The sequence below is a fragment of the Ursus maritimus genome, unplaced genomic scaffold, assembly GCF_017311325.1.
Source record: "Ursus maritimus isolate PB19 unplaced genomic scaffold, ASM1731132v1 scaffold_1, whole genome shotgun sequence".
Classification (NCBI taxonomy): domain Eukaryota; kingdom Metazoa; phylum Chordata; class Mammalia; order Carnivora; family Ursidae; genus Ursus; species Ursus maritimus.
The window spans coordinates 29281808-29304508 of NW_024423343.1; the positions used below are offsets into that span (position 1 = coordinate 29281808).

A 22701-nucleotide genomic window follows, 5' to 3' on the forward strand; every position below is an offset into this window, starting at 1 on the left:
TCAAGTCTGAGAAGCCCCTCCCGTGGGTTTCCTGGAGGCTGAATGGCCCTCTCTGTTACCAGGAATGTATTCGAGCATTCGAGCCTCGCATTTGAGTCCTGCGCTGTGGCTCTGAACACGGAAAAAGGCTTTCCGAATGTTGCTACCCAAATCTTGTTTTCTTTTTCTTTCTTTTCTTTTTTTAGCCCCCCCAGGGTGGACTGTTTGGGTTGCGTTGGACTTCCACATTGAGGCTGTCTGTCCTCTGCTAAGACCGAGCGCAGTGGGCTGGGAGGTGGGCTGGGGAAAAGCAGGTGTGTTGCAGTTGAGGAGGGAGGCATCAGAGATCCTTGTTTGGCCTCGAGGTAATGGTTAACTAACCATGGAGGAAGAAGCAATTGAGACCGTGGACTTTAGTTTCTGGTTCTTTTTCTACAAACTTCCGTGGCCTTGGTTTAATTATCCTCCCGTCTTGGAGTACTGCAAACACTGGCAATAGGCTGGGCCCCTTTATATCCACGTCTCACAAACGAGGGGATTGAGCCAAGAAGGACAAGGTCTGGGCTTTTCATTGTGGCCTGGTTTTCTCTGTCTCTGAGTGAGTCAGGCAAGTCATTTAGCTTCGTGGAACCTCTGTGAGATCTCCCACCAATAAATGATGGATTAGGGTTTTGAAAACAGTAATGAATGAATGACTCAAGTCGATTTTTTTAACAGCTTTATTGAATGTCTCGGTTGGTTTGGGATCCTATCACAGAATACCACAGATGGGGTGGCTTACAAACAACAGAAATTTATTTCTCACAGTTCTGGAGGCTGGAAGCCCAGATGAGGGGGCCGCAGGGTCAGAGTGCCGGGGAAGGCTCTCTTGCAGATGCCCACCCTCTCGAACCCTCCCCTGGCAGAGAGTGGAGGGAAGCAAGGTCTCTCTTCCCTCTCCTTAGCGCACTCACCCCATTCATGAACATGTTGCCCTCATGGGCTCATCTAACCCTTATCACCTCCCAAAGCCCACATTCAGGGGTAGGGGCTCAACATGAGAATTTTGGGCAAACACCAACATTCAGTCCATAACATTAAGACATACTTTACATGCCGTAAAATTCACCCATTTTGAATGTATAATCTGAGTAGAATTTTTATTATAACTAAGAAGAAAAGTAATGACACTTTCCTGGGTCCTCCTTCATTACATTCGATCATACAAAATTGCGGATGTTTAACTGTTTCTGACCTACAATGTGATTCAAACTTACCTCTGAAATGCTGTTTGTCAAAATTCTTTCAGAACAGAATATTTTCCCAGAGAAATTTTCGGTTACTGTGATGTTATTCCATATTTTAAATCTCTCTTCACAGTAAATTTCAGTAGAAGCTATTTTACCCAAATATAGATTTGATATTTCTGTTTTTTACAAATAACTCTTTTCATTCTATAATTCATTCTACACTTGGAAAATTGACTTTTTTTATCCAATAAGCAAATCTAATCAACTTTTTCTGATAAAGATTTTTTTTAATATTCAGAAAAAAGAATTAAGAGACCTGAGGGAGAACTAAAATGGATATTTTGCTGTGTAGAAATTATGATTTTCATAAAGAAAATAAATATACATGCAATAAAAAGCAGAAATGTAACAGAAAAATGACTAACCAGCACACAATAAGTAGCAGACCCAGGCTGGCTCACACCCGATGAGCTCCTCTGGCTGAAAGTGAAATGTGAATATTAACACCCTATTTTATCTTCTACTCTCACTTTCTTCATAACATAATTGAGAAATACATGTTTGAGGGATACAAATACCCATTTCATTTGGATATTCTTGTCTTGGTTAGAAAGAAATGTCTTATTCCAGCCTTCAGGGTTTTTTTTTTTTCTTTCTCTTTTTATTTCCTGAAGTATTTTAATATTTTAAAATCATTTTTACCTTTTAACTAAAATTATAAATGACTTGGTTTAGAATTTCAGGTATTTCAATAAGTCCTGTTAGGAGAAAAGAGCAGACCTCACTACCTCCCCATTTTCTCTTTCCAGACACAAACTATTAGGTCGTCCCATTTTACAGGTGAGAAAACAGAGGCTTGGAGAGGTCCATTGATGCACCCAAGTTCATGTGGGTAGGAAGTGATGAAACCATGACAAGAACCCAAGTTTGTTTGACCCCAGAGCTGGAGCCCTGAGCTATATTGCTTCTCGAACTGTGTGGGATTCCGGGGTTTCTGGCAGAACTTTTCATGAGGTGTCTTTCTCACACACACACACACACACACACACACACACACACACACCCAGGCCACCAGGCAGAAGGGAAAAGGGAAAAATACAAGGTTAGTGAAATCGAGCCTCCCATGGCTCCAGGCAGCTGAGGTCTGCTGTTGATTCCAGAAGCGCTGGGAGAACCGGGTGTTCCCGTCCGTCTCTGTTGGGGAGTCAGTGCTTTGCCCTCCACCACCCCACCACCCCATCCGACGCTCATTCCTTTCTTCGGTCTTCATCTTGCGAAGTTCGGGCAGGTTCGCAGCCTGTGCCTGGTTCCCGAGGCCGCTGCTCAGACAGGGGCACCACGAAGGTATTCTGAAAGTTGCCCGAATGGACTTTTTGGCTGCCGCATGGAATGTGTGGGGGAGGGGGAGCTTTAAAAATAGATGTCTAGTAGAAAAAAGTCTTCACAAAAATGGGAGGAAGGAACCCCCCCCCTTGAAATCTTGGGGCACAGCTTGACCCTGTGCGCCTGGCCTCAGTGGGGAAGCTCGGGATCCCCGGCTGCCAACTGTCCCTGCTTCTGTCCCCTGCTTCTGTCCCCTGCGTCCAAGGCTTCCTTCCTTCCCACCCTTCTGCGCTCTGCTCTCGGAGAGCTGCTCTGAATGAAGTGTTGCCATCGCATTTCATACAGCCCAGCTTTGGGGGGACGATGACTCGTAAAAGAGGAAGAAACCTGTAGAGGGAAGTTAAACCCTTGCCCGTGGAGACTTCGCGGACTTTTAATCCTCACCTTTCACAAAATGATTAATTCATTTCCCCTTTTATTTCCCATGAATCAGGCCCCTTACCTAACCCGATGTTGACCAGTCTGAGTCAAAGAGATCTGCTCTGTGGCTTTTGTGAATCTTCCCCAAGAACCCTTCTGAGCTTCATTTCCACAGAAATCATGAAGAGTGTGTGTAATTATGGTAAAGTCTTGACAGGGACGGAGCTTTCCTTGGCACACTCACACCCAATACGGTATGTCCTGCTGTGCCTTCGGCTGTCATGGCTTCATACCATTCTTTCCTCCCTCCCTCCCTCCCTCCCTCCCTCCCTTCTTTTATTTTTCCAGGCTATCTAATCAAGCTACTTATAATGTACTCATTCCTGAGAATTCCCCATTGTAGGGACACTGTTTATTTCTAATTTTTTCTGCATTCAACCTAACAGATGTTTCTTCCCAAGAAACTGAACTTTTCTGTTTAATGCGCTTGATCCCATAGCAGAATTGGGTTCATAAAGTGGATTCATTACAAACTTTATGTATAAATCATAGACATCAGTAAAGAAGTCCTTTATTCCGTGTTTTTGCCTTATGTCATGAAGCATAAGAAATCCCACATGACCTGCAGTAACAAATGCTGAAACCAACCACTCACTGAACTTGTCCGCAGGTTTCAGGGACATGTTGTTCGATAAGCCACATATTCTCCTCCACGAGGTCAGGAGCAGCACGAGCTACGAACTCGTTCAGATGACGATGATCGTCTTTGGACCCTGCTTTTCCTGCCTGCAAAAACTGCCTTTCAAAAACCGGATTATCATGGTGGCCAACAACTACAAAATAGAGGTTTCCAGACATTGTCCTCGATGTCTAGCTCCTGCAGGGAGACACCGACTACGGAAACAGGCAGTCAGATCCGACCACAGACCCGCGCTCCTGGAGGATGCTGATCTGATTATTGATGGAAAGAAATTGTGGCCGGAAGGGAAGGCAGAGGGTGGAGAGTCCAGGATTTGGTTTCTCTTTTCAGGTTTATTTTGGGCAGGTTGGTGTTTTTCTTAAATTGGTAGTAAATTTTCATTTTAGTATTTGAAACCACTATTGAGTACTAACCCCTTTAGAATTTCTTTTTTTTTTTTTTAAAGATTTTTATTTATTAATTTGACAGAAATAGAGACAGCCAGCAAGAGAGGGAACACAAGCAGGGGGAGTGGGAGAGGAAGAAGCAGGCTCATCGCGGAGGAGCCCGATGTGGGGCTCGATCCCACCACGGCGGGATCACGCCCTGAGCCGAAGGCAGACGCTTAACGACGGCGCCACCCAGGCGCCCCCCCCTTTAGAATTTCTTTTTTTTTTTAAAGATTTTTATTTATTAATTTGACAGAAATAGAGACAGCCAGCAAGAGAGGGAACACAAGCAGGGGGAGTGGGAGAGGAAGAAGCAGGCTCATCGCGGAGGAGCCCGATGTGGGGCTCGATCCCACAACGCCGGGATCACGCCCTGAGCCGAAGGCAGACGCTTAACGACTGCGCCACCCAGGCGCCCCCCCCTTTAGAATTTCTTAAAAAATATTTATTTATTTGAGAGAGAGAGAGTGCGTGAGCGGCAGAGGGAGAGGGACCAGCAGACTCAGTGCCGAGTGTGGAGCCAGACCCGGGGCTTGAACCCACAACCCATGAGATCATGACCTGAGCCAAAACCAAAAGTCAGATTCCCAACCAACTCTGGACGCAGGCACCCCCCCACCCTTAGAATTTAATATCCACAGTTGTGGTGACTCCAGATTTGTTCTTTTTCGGCTCTCTGGTCTCTCTTCATGCCACAGTTTTAGTATTTTCATTCTTGCCCCTCCTCACCGGTGAGTGCCCAGGTGTGTAGACTTTCCTAATCATCTAGAAGATACTCCTCTGCTGGGACACCTTGTCCCTCGATGACCAGCTCTTGGCTTCCTTTGTGCCCTTGGGCTCCCGTTCCACTTCTCCCCACCACTTCCAGCTGCATCCTTGGAGGGATTTCCCTCCCAGGCCCGCCCTGCCACAAGCTCAGCGTTGGGCTGCAACGGCCCAGCCTGGGATCCGAGCCCCTGCCTCTGCACCTGCCACGTGGCCTCGCACCAGTCACTTACCCTCTCGGAACTTCCATGTCCTTTCCACTTGTGCCAAGGTGGCCAGTGGGTCTGAATTTGGCCCACAGATATAGATGTGTTTTATTTGTCCTGCACAATGTATTAAGGATATTAAAAATGAGAAAAAAATGCATAAATGTATGTGCGTGTGCACATATGTATATATCCATACATGTACATACGTGCGAGTGTATATACACATATACTCCGTGTTTTTCTGGCTTCTGTGAAAAAAATCCCTGAATTGTGCTGCTCTAATTTTACAGCATGCCAAGCTGAGCAGCGGCTGTCGCCTTTAGACGACATGCTCTTTGTCACCACCCCTGACCCATGCCAATTTTTAAATGTCCAATGATTGCCTCACCTGAGTTGCTCTGATGGCTCTCAGAGCCCGGCCGTTTCCTGGCTGCCTGCTGAACTGGGCATTTGGGTCCCTAGTACAGGAGGAGAGGGCTGGGAGGCAGGGGCCGTATTACTGAGGATGTCTGGGTTTGCTACATGCCTTTCTTGCCAGTGTGGCGTTTTCATGTCCAGGACCTTTGCTCACGCTTACCTTGAACCTCGCCTGTCCTTCATCAGTTCTTTACCAAAGAAAGCATCTCCTTCTTCAGGGCCCAGCATAAAGGGTGCACCTCACTCCCTTGAGCCTTTCCCTACTCTCCCTCAGCACTGAGAATAAGTCCCTTCTCTTCTTGGTATCTGTTGAGCACTGATCTCGGTCACTGACAGGTCTGTCTTCCTCGCCCTATTTCTGTGTCTCCCAGGCAGGGGCCCCATCTAACTCATCGTAGATCCCATCCTCCTGTCTTCCTCTCCAGCCTTCTGGCCCTGAACACACTGTCTGGATCCACGCTGAGGACTGGGTGAATGTTTGTGGAACTGGAGTCCTTAGGAAAATTCAATTTTCTATTTTCACATTACTGATCAAAACTTACGCATGAGGAAAAGTACTGGCTGCAGGCTGCAGGGCTCCCTGCAAGGAGCTGCTGGGTGCTTCTGACTTTCTCACTCATTGTTTTCACAATGCCTGACACGTCACAGGAGTCCAATAAACAGCAAATAAAGGAAAGAAGAGGTCTTTATAGCAAAGGCTGGAACCTGAGTCTATTTTCACCTGTATGATGGACATTCAAGCAAATTGAATTCTGCATTGGATGTGAATTGGCATTCTCAAGAATGTCCTCACTGTTCTCTCTCCAATTAATTAGGGTGCTTGCCTAAAAAAAGAAGTACCCAGAGAAAGGTTGCTCTTCCAATCCCTCACCATAGGAACTTCTTGTTTCAGATATTGCGGTTTTCTCCATTTGGCCCATCCCACGCTGAGTGGTGGAAGGATGTGGGAAATCTCTAATAATGAAATCAATAGATCACCATGTCTTTCCCAGGCAGTCTGATTCAGAACATCAGCTCTCTTCACTTTACTTCTTAGACCTTTGTTCAGAGAAATCTTCACATCCGTCTTCTCTAATTCAACCTTGCTCTCCAAAAATGAGCTCAGCTTTTATTCAAATGCTATTCAAAGGGGAGAGATTCACACTCATTAGTGGCAGGTACCAAAAGACCATTTTCCCCTGACTTGCTTCATTTCTACCTTATAATTGGATGGTATATACATCTGAAAGAGTAACATTAAAGTTGAAGCCAAGTGTTAGGGGAAAAAAAGAGAATTCTTGTTATAAAAATTCCCTGAACATACTCCTCCTTTTTCCTAGTTGTTTCTACATCACAGGTGCTGGTTTCTCAAGTCCTGAAGGAAAGTGGGACTTCCCACTTAGTGGCGACGGTGTGGCAGGTAGGCCCGCCCAGGGAAGTATTTTTGATATCTTTAGGATCGAGGCATTTGGAGTTAGTTCCAGGAAGATGTTTGCTTCCTGTTATGAGTTGAACTGTGCCCTCCACCCCCAACCCTGCCATTCATATAGTGAAGTCCTAAACCCCCTTACCTCAGAATATGACCTTATTTGGAATTAGGGTCGTTGCAGATGTAATTACTTAAGCTGAGGTCATATTGGAATATGGCCTCCAATCCAATATGATGGCGTCCTTATAAAAAAAGGGGAAATGTGGAGACAGACAAGCGCACTGCCAAAACACCATGTGAACAAGAAGACGGAGGTCAGGGTGGTGTGTCTACCCACCAAAGACGGCAGGCAAACTGCCCGAAGCTAGGCAAGAGACAAGGAACCGATTCTCCCTCACAGCCAGCAGAAGGAACGAACCCTGCCCGCACCCCAACCTTGGACTTCCAACCTCCAGAGCTGTGAGACAATATGTTTCTGTTGTTTAAGCCCCCCAGTTTGTGGTATGTCGTTTTGGCAGCCCTAGCAAACTCACACTTTCCTTTTCAGTTCTCTTCCAAAAAGAATGTCTTGCAGAGTTGAGGTGCTTAGTTGAAGGCCTGGCAGGAGGCTTCATGAGGGAAAGAACATTCTACACCCTTTGCTAGCTGCGGGGCACAGCGGTTAAGGGTGAGGGCACTTGAGCTGGACTTGAATCTTGGCACCCCCAGTACTTATTACCTTCCTCGTGCTTTGATTTCCTGATACATATAAATAGGGGACACGAATAGACCTCTGTAGGGTTGTTGCGTGGTGTGAAGGAGATAAACTACAAAGCACACAGCGTGTGCTCAGCACATTGTACGTGCACAGAAATCAGTGTTACTCCTACTAGGACCTACTACTAGGGTTTGTTGTTGTGGTTGCTGTTTTGTTTTAAGTGGGCTCCACGCTGGACCCTGAGATCAAGACCTGAGCCAAGGGGCTCCTGGGTGGTGTAGCTGGTTGAGCATAGGATTCTTAGTTTTGGCTCAGGTCATGATTTGGGGTCTTGGGATCGAGCCCCGTGTAGGGCTCCGTGCTTAGCATGGAGTCTGCTTAGGACTCTCTCTCCCTCTCCCTCTGCACATCTCCACCCTCTGCGCACCCCTCCCCCGTGCTCTCTCTCTCTTTCTAAAATAAATATATAAATTAAAAAAAAAAAAGACCTGAGCTGAGATCAAGAGTTGGATGCTTAACCGACTGAGCCACCCAGGTGCCCCTACTTGTGTTTCTTAATGGCATCTCTCCTGCTTCTCTCCAGCCAGCCCATTGGATGCTGGGCCCTTCCTTTAGCCCTCTTTGTGCATCTTCACAGGACCCATCTGCTCAGGCAACCTGGGAAAACAGGGGAGATGGTTTATCGAGGGAGGTGGCCCTCGGCAGTGTCTGCAGCGGTAGCATCTGGGGACTTACTGGAAATGCAGATTCTTAGACTCCACCCAGACGCTGGGGCGGGACCCGGAATCAGGTGATTCTGATGCGTGTAAGCTGGAGAGCCGCGGAGGCCGAATGGCCTTCCTGCTTCTCCGTACCACCGCAGCTTCTCCAGATGTGCCTGCCCTCGCCCCTTCCCGGATGCCCTCTCTCCAGGCCCGTCCAGTAATCCCTGCTCACAAAATAGCAGGCGGTAACACTGTTCCTGCCCCTCCCCCAAGCTGCCCCTGGCAGCGTGAAAGGAGAATGGCTTTGTCTGGCAAGGACCACAGGAGGAGCGTCTTCTGCTTTCTTTTTGACTCCGGATGTGACTCCTTCCCACCGCGTTCAGGAGCCAGGAGTCAATCTCTGCACGAACTCAGTACCTGCTATCGGTCCTGTGCCAGGTAGACCTTCCGTGGTGTTGACTGACTGGAGGAAGGAATGGCAATCCATTGATTACTGACGGATTTCTTCGCGCAGACCCTTCTCTCGAGGCAAGTGAGGGCTGGCAGTGGTACTTAACATCGTTTGTGCTTAGTTTGCGCAGAACCAGCCCACACTCAGCTCCCTGAGGCAGGGGGAGACTCGGGCTTACCGCGCTGGCCCTGCCACTGTGGCTGATGGCCTGTCCTGGTCCTTAGCGACCTCTTCTTCCTGGCGTGAAGCCCCCTGGGGCCTTGCCATGCCATCTTGGCTTGCGACGCTGTGCCTCCGGATTTCCTTCACATCCTATCCTGGTCTATTGTGAACCTACTAGAGGTCTTTTCCAGTCTGTACCCTAGTCCCATCCTGAAGGGCAGCGTGGTGAAGGGAGGCTTGGGACCTCAGCGTGGGACATGAGGCTGGTCTCTGCCACGTCCAACCTTCACCTCCTATGATGCACTGAAAAGCCCCAGACTTTCCCATACTCCATGTCGTCCTTTCTCTGTCGCATATCCATCCCACACCTGCTCTCACCTGCCAGCGGTCTCTTTGGAGTCAGGCACAGCCCTCTCTCCCGCCCCCATGGCTGTGGGCTCAGCTGAGTCTCAGCGTTTTTTGCAATACCTGTGCTAACATTTGAATGCAGGTGGTCAGTAGCTTCTCCTGCAAGATTGGCTTCCACCTTCAGGAGAGATTGTTATTCTAGAACTCTCCTGGAAGTATTTGTGTGTTAACAGGAGGCTCTTGATTATCAAAAGCCTTCACCTGCCGAAGTAATAAGTAGTTTAGGGTGGAATACAATTCACTAAGCCAGGCAGTGGGGAAGGTAGTTTGGGGGCAGGCCTACCAAACTTACCTTCCTACCAGCGGCCCTTCCCCCAGGGCGGACCGATAGCCCTGAGCCCTGCTTTCTTGCCTATTCACTCTGTTAATTCATCACTCTGTCTTAGGAGGAGCCTTGCACAGCCTGTTTATTTTTTAAATTTTTTGGTAACAGTTTTATTGGGATGTAATTCATAAACCATAAAATACTTTTTAAAAAAAAAGATTTTTATTTATTAATTTGACAGAGATAGAGACAGCCAGCGAGAGAGGGAACACAAGCAGGGGGAGTGGGAGAGGAAGAAGCAGGCTCATAGCAGAGGAGCCTGATGTGGGGCTCGATCCCATAACGCCGGGATCACGCCCTGAGCCGAAGGCAGACGCTTAACTGCTGTGCCACCCAGGCGCCCCATAAAATACTTTTTTTAAAGTTTATTTATTTTTAGTAATCGCTACACCCAGTGTGGGGCTTGAACCCACGACCCTGAGATCGAAGAGTCATACACTCTTCCAGCTGAGTCAGCCAGACACCCCTAAAGTCTACTCTTTCAATTTTTTTTTAAAAAAAGATTTATTTATTAGAGAGAGAGAGAGAGATGTGCATGAGCGGGGGTGGGGGGATGACCTGAAATGAAACCAAGAGTCGGATGCCCAACCAACTGAGCCACCCAGGTGCCCCCCAAGTCTACTCTTTTAAAGTGTATAATTCAATACGGTTTTCTCTTTTGTATGTTTGTAGACTTACGTAACCATCACTACTACTGTCTAATTTTAGAACATTTTCATCACCTCCCAAAAAACTTTACACCCATCAGCAGTCACTCGCCATTGCCCCTTCCCCTCAGCTCCTGGCAACGCTGATCTACTTTCCGTCTCTATAGATTCGCCTCCTCTGGACATGTCACAGAAATGGAATCCTACAGTATGTGGTCCTCTGTATCTGGCTTCTTTCACGTAGTATGTTTTCAAGGCTCATCCGTGGTGTGGCATGGACCAGTACTTCATTCCTTTGTATTGAAGAAGAATATTCCATCGTATAGACAAGCCACATTTCGCTCATCCTGTCAACAGCTGATGCACATTTGGGTGGGTGTTTGGTTTTTTTTCCTCATTAGATGACCCAGCTGTTTGAGTTAAGCCCAATCAGCAGAGGGGAAAAGCCCACTCTGTCAGGCACCGTTCATCTCTCTTGGACATATATCTCCTTTTCTTTTCTTTCTTTCTTTTTTTTTTTTTAAGATTTTTTTATTTATTCATTTGACAGAGATAGAGATAGCCAGCGAGAGAGGGAACACAAGCAGGGGGAGTGGGAGAGGAAGAAGCAGGCTCATAGCGGAGGAGCCCGATGTGGGGCTTGATCCCAGAATGCTGGGATCATGCCCTGAGCCGAAGGCAGACGCTTAACGACTGAGCCACCCAGGCACCCCATATATCTCCTTTTCATGGACCCATGCACACTCAGCAAGAATAAGTTTACTATTTTCCATAGTTGGTTATTCATTCTGACATTCCTTTGGCTTTTCTTTCTTTCTTTTTTTTTTTTTAAGATTTTATTTATTTATTGGACAGAGAGACAGCCAGTGAGAGAGGGAACACAAGCAGGGGGAGGGGGAGAGGAAGAAGCAGGCTCACAGCAGAGCAGGGAGCCCCATGTGGGGCTCGATCCCAGAACGCTGGGATCACGCCCTGAGCTGAAAGCAGACGCTTAATGGCTGAGCCACCTAGGTGCCCCTCCTTTGGCTTTTCTTTTCTGTATTCTGATGCTTTGTTATTTGGGGACTTCAAGACCCTGGACGGACTGCCTCTCCCAGCATTAGCCAATTTCTAGAAATCATAACCAGCTTGCTCTCTAGTGTGCTTTTCAAACACACACCAACCAATCCAGAGCCCATAACCACAACCGCCTCCTTTGTTGGGCCCCTCTCCAGCTACCCTGATCACCCTGGGGCCAGGGACCAGGCAACAAGCAACAGCCCAATGCCCAGAGCCCTCTGAAATGATCTGAACGAGCCAATCCTGAACCTGGTTAGATTAGCCTGCCTACTCTGTCTCACCCATTCTTTCCCACAGACCCTTGCTGGTGTCCTTCCTTCTGCCTCCTGCCTGATTCTGGGGCTTCCCCACGTGGCCGTGCGTGGCATGGCATGGCATGCACTTCCTCGTGAGAACAGTCATCTGATGGGTCGGCCTTTTTATATCTACACCTCACAAAACACCTTGTACCCTAGCATATTGCTGGAACTTTCATTTCTGGTGTGATGTCACCATCGTCTATAACGTCCGTTCATTCCGACAAATGTCATACTGGTATCTTGAACTTGCCTCCCAGCATCTAACATTCTCCTTTACTAGGAAACTAACACCCCTTACTTTATTTTTAGCATTGGACATCACTCGTCAAATTGTTTTTCTCACTAGTTTTGTATACAGATTTTATTTTTTACCATCTCCACCTCCCCCTGGGAAATAAGACTTAAAAAAAAAAGCATGTCATGAAAAGCATCCTTTATGAGATGTCTGTGCCTGCTAAGGAGAGATGGTAATAGTGTGTGTTTTGATCTTACGTGGGAAGGATTGACGGGTGTTCTTGCAAATGCACCTGTCTATAAATGGTCCCAACTTGTGCACATGGCCTGGAACACATTCCATCAAGCTGGGTATTTATAGATAATAGAGGTAAAAGAAGAAAACAGCTACTCTTTTTAGCTCATTTGAATAACTGTGTCACAGTTTCTAGCACAGGGCTTGTCGGTCTGGGCACTGTTAACATTTGGGGTCAGATAATACTTCATTGGAGTGGGTAGGGGAGCTGTCCTGTGTATTGTAGGGTATTTAGAGAGTTCCCGGCTTCTATCTACTAGACGCCAGTGGCATCCCACCACCAGCGCCCAGTGGTAGCTAGCAAAAATGTCTCCAAACATCGTGAAATGTCTCACGGGGAAGTGGGTGGGCAAAAGTGCATTAGGCAACCGCCACGCTAGGGTTCTGAGGACTTCGAAATCCAGCCTCCTGGCTGTGGGAAGCCTGTTGCGCCGTCCCCTGGGGGTGACTGATGCTTCAACACTTCCGGTGGTGCTGGGATCCCTGCTGCCTGAGGGAATTTGCTTCCCTTTCTTCAGCTGAATTTACTAGCTGCTGCTGCTCTCCACCGAATCGTCCTTTCCAGGAAAATTCCAAGTATCTCTCTTGTCACTGTGGTCCCAGAGTGTCCCCAGACGTTGTGGAGGGAGAAACTGCTAGCCTGGACTGCGAGGTACGGGGACCAGATGGGGAGAGCACCCCCCTGTGGAGTGGGGTCCTGGAGCAGGGGTTCCCACATCCCCCGGACAGTGTGCCGCAGACGCGCAGCCCCGCGCCCAGCCCGCACCTGCCGGGCCACTAGCACCTCAGAGGTGTGCGCGGGAACACGTGCCTGCACTCATCAGAAAATGGTTCAACCTAGAAAGACGCTGACCTTCCGATCCATCATGTATGCATCGTGTACTGCATATCTTCGGAAATGGAAAGAACATTTCCTGGCTTGGGTTTCATATATTTTGAATTAGATGAGGCCTGGAGCGCTGTGGCCCTTCTGGTGTATTTAGAGGATCTATAAAAGTCCAGGGAGTGGACTATAGGGCATCTATGAAACTCCCCAGGGGTGAGGCCCAGGCTTTTATATTTTAAGCCTCTCCCCTGGTAATTTCAGTGCATAGCCACATTTTGGGACTATCACTTTGGCATAATTACTTGCGGCACGTTATTTAAAGTGTTTATTGGAACTTTTCCATTGCAAATGTATTACAGTCTTATTATTGAAAATCTGGAATATCCGAAAAAGAAGAAGGCAAAACAGTTTCCAGGATCTTGCCATCCAGGACTGCCACAACCCCTCCTCTGGTTTTTCTTATATTCCAGTCAATTCCCTGTCTTTTCTATGCATGTATGTATTTATATCAAAGACATACAGGTGCATAGCTGAAAAACCAAACAGTATCAAAGGGCTTATAAAGAAAAACATTAATTTCCTGCTCATTTCTCTCTACTCCATAGGTCCCCATTGAGGACTCTATGGTTCTTCTGTATTTCCTCCATCTACCTAAATAATTTGCTTATTTGACGACATGTTAGTTATCCATTTTGGACATGATCTCTTGTCTTCCTGACGGTGGCTGATTGAGCTCACTTACATTTCTCATTCCTCTTTGCCTTTCTCTCCCCATCCTCCAACACGGTGACCTCACAATTGGGGGTTAGATTGATAGCAATGTCTTTGTACTGCTGGGTTAAATTGTATAATGTTTTGCTTTTCCTGGAATTAGTCATTACCTTAATTTTTTAGTTCTGTAGTTTACTATGGATCTACCGTTATAGACACTACATTTTTTTCTAAATACTTCAACAGAAATTTCTAACAAAATGCTTGAGAATGGCTTCTCCAAATGCCAAACAAATCGGGCAATGCATCAGTCCTCTGTTTCCCTTGGGTCCCCCCACCCTCTGTGGTCTGCGGCAGTCGGTGGGGTGTTCTCTGGCTTGCTGTGCACACGACTTCCTGGGGTTTCCCTGGGCTGCTCAGCTATGTTCCATTTTCTCTCTTCTTATTTTGTCTGCGTCTCGTATTAGATCTGAGCCCTCCTCGACTGATCCCCGAATTTTCTCCTCCTCCCCCTCATTTTCCATTTCATTTTCTTTTGATTCAGGTTTCTGAAAGATTTAGTCAGCTTTATCTAATAAGCCTTCTATTGGATTTCTGATTTCAGCGACTCCATGTTTATTTTGTTCAGGCTCTTTCTTATTCTGTGTATTCTTATTTGCCCTGCCACCCCAACAGCTTCCGATTCTTCTTGTGTGGATGCTGTCTATCTCTCTGCGGATACTAATTAATACCTGTTGAAGTTTCATTCTGTTCTTTGCATTGATTGCATTTTCCTCTGTTTTTTTTTTCCTGATTGTTTTATTCATTTAGTTATTCATCAAATATTTATTGAGTGCCTTTTATGTGCTAAGTATTGTTCTACGTGTTGGGGATATAGTGATTAATAAGATAAAGTCCTCTGACCTTATGAAGATTATATTCTAGCAAGGGAGAATAATAAACAAATGAATGATATTATGGCTATGAATAAAAATAACGCAGGATGAGGGTGTTGTTTTAGAGAGAGTAGCCCAGGAAAGCGCCTCTGTCTGGGACGTCTTTACTCTTCCTGTCTGCCACGAGGGCTGGGATGACTCGAAGCCTTGGCTCAGTGGGCTCGTGGACCAGAGTGCCTACAGGTGGTAGCTCACGTGCCTTGGGCTTCCTTGCAGCATGGCTGCTGGGATCCAAGAGGAAATGTGTTGGGAGAAAGCTTTCCAAGAGGCCAAGGCAGAGCTGCAAGACTTTTATTGGTTGCAGGAAGGTCATACGGCAAGCCCAGATTCAAGGAGAGGGGCAATTAGACAATCCCTCTTGATGGGAGAGTGGTGAAGTCACACTGTGAAGAACCTGGGAGACCGGAAGTGTGTGGTCGTCTGTGGAAAATACCATCTACTGCATGGTTAGGATGCATTTTTTTGAAGTTGTGTATCTTTGGCTCTTCCCTCTCCTATTCTTTTTTTCTTGTAATTTCTTCCTTATTATTCCTTCGCAGCCTAGGTGGGTGTGGGGGGAGGGAGGGAACAAAAGTGTGTTGTCCGTTGGCTATTTCACAGATGGATGGCTTCAGATAATCTGCAGTGTAGATTGCTGGAAGTTGATTGTAGATGGGGAAACAAGGTGGAGCTTAGAGATGGCTCAAGTAAAATGTTTTCTCTTCTCTTCCTTTTCCACTTGGGGTTTCCATCTGAAGAAAATAAAGCACACAGAGGTTAGGTGACTTTCCAAAATATTGCTCAGCTAGCAGCAGAGCTGAGACTGCATTTAGACTTGAGTTTCTCAAATTCTCTGGGTCATATTAAAAACAACAACAGTTTTTAAAAAGGATCCTCAAACAAAAACCTAACTAAAAAAACCCCAAATAAATAACAACAAATAAATATATTCAGAGGTCCCAGAAACTTAGGCTATTCTGGGTTAAGCAAGTTAAACAAATTTTCTGCGGGACTTCTCTGAGGTTTTCCCATACTAAAGTAAGCTATGAATCACCAAGGAAGGAGAAATGACAGATGTGCTGGACAGAGGGGGCTGGGGGGCCCATTTTCCAAATTCTTGTGACCAGTTCTGTAAGTTGTCTTTGGGACTGGTGTTTCATAGACCAGCTCATGCAGATAGTCACTTAAATGCATTCACAGGTGGCTCTTGGAATGTCCCAGGTCCCCCTTCCCAGGTCTCTCTTCCTGTATCACCCACATGAGCTACTTGCTTCTCCATTTGACGCCTGCCAGTGATGTGCACGGCACAGATAAATGGCCGGTGCACACACGTGACCAAAGGGGCTTGCAGACGAATAACCGCTATTTTTCTGCACCTCCGTTTGGTAACTAGACAGGCTCAGCTAAGCAAGCGATTTACGAGCCTTTCATTCATACCTGTGAGGCTTACAGAAGAAGATTCTTCCACATCTAATTGGTTTTTTCAGGGTCCCAGCTTTCACTGCTCATGGGTGGTGGGCTTGAGAAAACCGCTTTGTTCACGATGGCTGTAGTTCTCACGCTTCATCTGTTCTTTTGGCCGAGCATTCGGGGTCATTTCACTTACGGCCACCAGATGGCAGAGCACTGTCGTGCTATGATGCTTGGACTTGCCTGCCGCTGACGGGAGAAGGGTCGCTGTGCACCGTGCCTTTGAGAAACGGTTGTATTTCTGGAACACTTTGGACATTAAGTTCTATCTTGTTTTAATGATGCCTGGATCTATTTCTGACTATGCCGGTACTTAGAACAGAATAACTGAGCCATAAACAGGACTTTTATAAAAAGTGCTTCGTTTTTTTCTTCATGATTGGTCTGCTCCCACAATTTACTCGCTGGCATCTGTTGTTTCAAGGTCGGTTTTCAGAAGGCTCCAGCAACTACATTTTTTAAATTGGAAAAGTAAATTAAGAAATTTGTCAAATTTTAAAACTCCTCCAGTTCGGAGTCTGGACATTATAAAGAAGGCCAGAAGGACCTGAAATCACCTCCACTTTTTTTAAATTTGGCTCTCAAGAACGAAGATGCTGTTACAGATTTTTATGGGTGCGGGATAGTTTCTGCTTTTCTAGTCAAAGACAAGATTGAATCTTTCTTTTCTTTTCTTTATTTTTTAAAGATTTTATTTATTTATTTGACAGAGACAGCCAGTGAGAGAGGGAACACAGCAGGGGAGTGGGAGAGGAAGAAGCAGGCTCCCAGGGGAGGAGCCCGATGTGGGGCTCGATCCCAGAACGCCAGGATCACGCCCTGAGCAGAAGGCAGACACTTAACGACTGAGCCACCCAGGTGCCCCAAGATTGACTTTTTCAAAGGCGATGAGGATTAAGATACGCATAAAATTCAGAAGAGATCCCTGCACAGACAACCCTGAGCCTCTGGGCTGGAATACTTATGATTATGGGGCCCATGAAGAGGGAGGGAGTTCTAAAGAGGCCTTGAACCTTATGAAATGGGGGGAAATTAAATATCGCTATGTTTGCAACCAGTGCTCCAGACATGCACCTTAAACTGGTCCTCGTGCCCATGGCCCTGGTATTGGTGTGTGCGGATGTGGGTACCTGGAGACAAAACTTCATTTCCTCTCCTCCCCTCCCCTTTCTGTGCAGCACGAAGATTGGGGCGCCACAGTCCTCCGGCTCTCTGTCCGCACATCTGGGAACACTTGTGCCCTGTGGTGCATGGAGCGCTCTGTCGTGGCGGCTGGCAGGGGGGAGGTGAGGCGAGTAGCTCTTCAGTGTCTCAGGCCACATCCCTTCTCAGCAGCTGGTTACAGCCCACGAAGAAGCCTGGCTTGGGCTCCAGGAGGCACGTCCCGTAGAATACGTACTCCAGGAAAGAACAGGCAGGGGAGGCAGCCAGGGCTATCCGCGGCATCGTGCTGGTTTGTCTCACTGCCACGTTCCGCGGCATCTGCTCTTTCTTGGTGGCAGAGTGCCGTCTCCCGCCAGGACAGGGCTCTGGGGGCCCCACTGCTGCCTTCTCACTGCCCCAACAGCCATCGGCCACCAGCTGCTCTTCAACGTCTCCATCTCACCGGGGGGGGGGGAGCTCTGGAGGTCACTGGGGCCCTTGGTGGCAATGAGGAGGCACGTCCCATAATGCATGGGCTGCACCCGTGTCCTCTCCGGACACACAGCCATCCGCAAGGTGGTCCGAGGCCACATGCCGACGAGAGCATCTCCTTTGGTCTGAGCTCTGGGTGAGAAGCCGGAAGGAGAATCAGGATGCCTTTCCCCAAGGTCTCTCCCTCCCTGTAATGCTAAGTTTCTGTGGTGTTTTGAGACCCTTGGATTGTCGAGGTCAAGAGAGTGAAAAGCATTACGATTATTTATTGTCACAATTGCCATCTGTCTGATTCTCTGCTGACACCCAAGTCCGTCGTCAATCTCTATGAACATCAGGTTACCACTGCGTATGAAAAAAAAGTGCTTTCAGGAAAGATTCATAAAAAGATGCAGTTTGTGGGGACCACCTCCTTGGTACCTAAAGCCATAGGACAGACGAAAAAGCAAGTTGTCCCAAAGCGTGTGGGGACGAGGAGGGTGACGCTGGAAAGTGGTTCTTGTGGAGGACAGGGGTTTTTGTTTGGGGCTGGGATTGTCTTCGTGCAGACGCACCGGCTTTCTTTCCTGACATCTTGTCTCCTCCTGCAAGATGTGTTGGTTATGCTTCTCCCAACATCAGAGACTTTTTTAAAGCCTGGCTGAAAAGAATCATAATAAAAATCTATAAGCACTGGCTTTTATGTATTTCACTTTTATTGAATTCCTTTTAGTATAAAAGTAGCCTATTTTGCAGTGTTCAGTACCATGTCCATCTACAGAGAGAATGTGCCGAGTGGGAGCTGAGAGGCAGAGGGAGGTAAGAGGGAGGAGAGGCGAGCCTGGTGGAGGGGAGAGGGTATTCCATCCCAGCTGGGGACGCTCCTGTTTCTCTCAGTTCCTATTCTGTTCCCTTTGGGTGTTTGTGGTTTTCTATAGGTTATGGCGATTTTCTGATAGGGCTGAAGGGTGTCTTCTAAGTTTCACTTTTGTGGTGGTGGTGGTGGTGGTTGTTGTTTTTGAATTGCCTCTGTTTATTAATCAAGCGAGTGACCAAAAAGGGCACAAGAATGAACATAGAATCAAAGCAGCTTTATTTGGGTTTTTTGGATAAAACCTTCATTTCCTTACAGTTTTCTCAGAAATCCAGGTATGGAATCAAACTGTGAATGCATGTCAGATGATGACTTATTTAAAGTTTAATTTCTGGGCACCTGGGTGGCGCAGTCAGTTAAGCATCTGCCTTCAGCTCTGGTCATGGTCCCAGGATCCTGGGATCGAGCCCCACATTGGGCTCCCTGCTCAGCAGAGAGTCTGCTTCTCCCTCTGCCTGCTGCTCCCCCTGCTTGTTCTCTCTCTCTCTTTCAAATAAATCTTAAAAAAAAAAATAAGTTTATCTTCATGTCCTCTTTCAATGGAAGGGGATTTTGTAGTGGTTGCTTTATCTCCCGGCCCTGGGTTTTTGGAGTCTTCGTTGTCCTCTTTCCAAGCTCTTTATCCCTTGCTGGCAAAGCCACAGTTTGACCGCAAGTGCTGGGAGGCATTTCACCAGATCGCTTGGTGGTGGTGACAGGTGTGAGCGCTTGTGTTCATGGGCGTCCCTAAGTCACTACGTAGGCTGAGTGCAGACTTCCACATCCACGGAGGCCAATCCCAGGGTGTGCATCGTCCTGCAGGAGGAGGGCAGGAGTGTACGGGGGTCTGGGGACCCAGCAGGACACCTCCCCCAAAGCACCCCAGCACTGGGCCCACTGATCATATCCTAGCTTCTTACCCCCTTTTTATTTTTGGCTGGTTCCTGCCCCGTGAGAGCTCCCAGGCTAGTGTGTCTGCATGTGGGGAGCCAGCTCTCATAGAATGTGGGGTTTGATACTTCTCAGAGAATGTACATCGATGGGTGGGAAGGGGTTACCACGGCGCGTGGCATAGTGTGAGGCACGGGGCAGTGATTTCTGGCCCTAACGGCCTGCTCTCAGCTGGCCTGGCTTGAATGGCTCTGTTCTGCAGATGGAGAAACGGATGCAGGGTTTTCCTTGAGGTCAAAGGGTCTGCCGGGGGCTTGCCTTGATGGAGTCACACCTCAGGGGACTCAGGAAGGAGCAAAGAGGTACCATCTTCCTCAACTGCAAAGCCCCACACCCTTGGTGTTCTTGGACAAGGATTGGTCTGCTTTATGCCACCTGGGTCCCCTTCTGGGCTGACTCCCAGAGGCCCCTGCAGAAAGGGCAGGCTGATTATGACAGCTGGAGGCTGCTGGTGGCCCTTGCCTCCGTCGGGAGGGGACCACAGCAGCATGACCACTAATGTGCCTGGCTTTGCAGGGTCGGGGTGCCATTCTCACTACTGGAACACATGCGTCAGACTGTCTCTTGGGGATCTCCCTAAATTTGATATTTTGGTACAATCTGTTTCCAGTGCTGAAAAAATACATTTCCTCCCCATTAGTTCATTATCACCTAGGAAATTACCTGTTCTCAATTATCCTGACAACTCATAAGCTCATAGTCCTAGATTTTCTTTTTAAATTTCCTTCTAGTTTTTTTTTTTTTTAATTCGTCAAGATGTCTGTACAATAGCTCTTTTGTCTTTGTCTGTCTTTTCCCACACCTAGTAACTTTTCAGGATGTGGTGTTATCGTTCTCACACAAACTCGACTTGGCTGCAAATAGGCCCCATTGGATATTTCACTTGCTTCAGCCAATCCCCTGTTCTCTTCAGGGAAAAACACTCTATGAGGGGTGGCAGAGGGGAGAGACAAAACCCAAGTGGTATTACATTCTGGCGAATTCTATCAAAAAGTCTTGGTTTAATTGAACATTATAGACTTAAAACCCACCCCCTTCCATATGTCAAAATATTGTTTAAAATACCGTTGAACTAGGGTTAAAACACTACTTAACTATTTCATCAGTAGGATGACATTGCACATGAAATATTATATTAAGAAACGCATCACAGATGAACAAAGCTGAAAAGGGTGTAACATACATATCCTGATGACCCTCGGAAGAGGAACTAGAACCCCTTGCAGAGAGGTGAGGCAATGCGAACAACTACGGAGGGGTTGTGCAAGTTTAAAGGATGGCCCCAGGGCTCCACCCCTCTCTGAACCCCACTGAGGGGTGTCATTTTACTGTGCCCGCCACGCTGCCTCTGGGCTCGGACGCTGGGACTGGCTTGGGCCGATGGAGGGGTAACGTGATACAACCAGATGAGGCCAAAGGCTTGCTTTCTCTCTCACTCCTCCGCCACCTCCAGGGGCACGTGGCCAGGCCAGCCTGCTGGAGGAAGGAGACATGGGCCCCAGGTGATCGGTCTAGATCAGTCCCCCTGCCCCCATGGGGCTCAACACAGTAGCAGGGCCTCCAGATGAAATCAGTGAACCTCATGGATGAGTGAGAAATCAGTGGCTGTTCTTGCGTGGCTCTGAGCTTTGTGGCTGGTGGGTTTAGGGCCTGTAGTCATGGAATGGACTACATGTTTGTGTGCCCAACAACCCCTCCTCCCCCAGGTGTGGAAGCCCTAACCTCCAATGTGGTGGCTTCTGGAAAGGGAACACTTGGGAGGTAATTAGGATTAGATGAAGTCATCAGGGTGGGGCCCTGGTCTGATGGGATTAGTAACCTTATAAGAAGAGATGCCAGGGATGCCTGGGTGGCTCAGGAGGTAAGGTGTCCAACTCTTGATATCAGCTCAGGTCTCCATCTCAGGGTCATGAGTTCAAGCCCCAGGTTGGGCTCCATAAATAAATAAGTAAATAAATAAGAGACACCAGAGAAATCTTTCTCTCTCTCTCTCTCCCCCCTCCCTCCCCTTGCACACACTGAGGACACAAGCAGAAGGCAGCCGTCTGCAAGCTCGAAGAGAGTGCTTACCAGCCACTAAACACGCTGGTGCCTTGATTCTGGACTTGCAGCCTCCGGAATCGGGAGAGTGTAAGTGTCTGTCGTGTGAGCCCCTCGGCCTGTGGCTCGGTGCCCAAGCAAACACAGCCGGGCACAGCAGAGCACTCGGGCAGTGGGCAGGGCAGACTAGCTAGGTCCCAGGCCACCTCCTGGAGTCGAGCTCTCCCACATTCGATGCACACCCTCTCACCCTCTTTGTGAATGCATGCACGAAAGTTTGGAAGTGCTTTCTTCTCTTCTCTTTCCAGGTTCTTTGTCTTTCTGCCCTGTCCGTGTTTGTGGGCCCTGGTCAGGGCTCGGGGGCACCCGCCTGCCATTGTGGGCGGGCCAGCGCTCCCTGCCCTCTCAAGCTCGGGCCTCCTGCCCCCCGAGGAGGTGTAATGGACACCCCCAAGCAGCTGCAAACACCCTGTTTTTGACTCAGAATGGTCTGCTCTCTTCCCTTTGCCCGTTTCCAATGACAACAGAAAGAGGGAGTTTGAGAGGTAGTCGTAGTGTTTTCTGATTTCTTTCTCTAATAGGGAGATACATTTTGGGGGGACGGTCCTATTTAAACATAACTAAAACTGACATTGGAGAAGGGAAATCATTGGATAGAAACTGCTAAAAAGGATCAGAACAAAGTACTCCCCGAGGAACTAACTTTAAACGTTAGGCATGGCCTTATTTTTTGTGCTCGCTAAGCTTAAGATTTGTAAAAAGGATACGCTTCCTGTCTGAGTTTGGATAAAGAGGTCCGCTATTGAGCTAAAAAAGATACTAATCTTACTTTTAACCCATTTGAAAAAAATGATATTCCATGTCGTAGTACTCAGATTATGCGTATAAACACGTGTGCCAGTTGGAAACCGTACGATTATGTTCATTTCAATATTCAGTATATCCTCAATGGTGATTTCTAATATATATAAAATCTAAACCGTATTAAAATGAGAATGCAGTACGTGGAAGTGAGGGTAAGGAGCTGTCTGCGATGCCCACAGCCTTGAGGGCTATTTCAGATTTTGCTCCTGGAGTTGCACTGGAAAACAGGAGAAGGTCAAACATTTGTTAGTGTCCTTCGTCGAATGTATTTATACCAAGCCTTTTCCCCTAAAGATTTA

At 47.5% G+C, this 22701-nt stretch overlaps 1 pseudogene; it reads right to left on the minus strand.

Annotated features, from left to right (window-relative positions):
• Window positions 1–3385: 3385 nt before the first annotated feature.
• Window positions 3386–3825, minus strand: LOC103659954 (annotated as a pseudogene).
• Between the last annotated feature and the right edge of the window lie 18876 nt (window positions 3826–22701).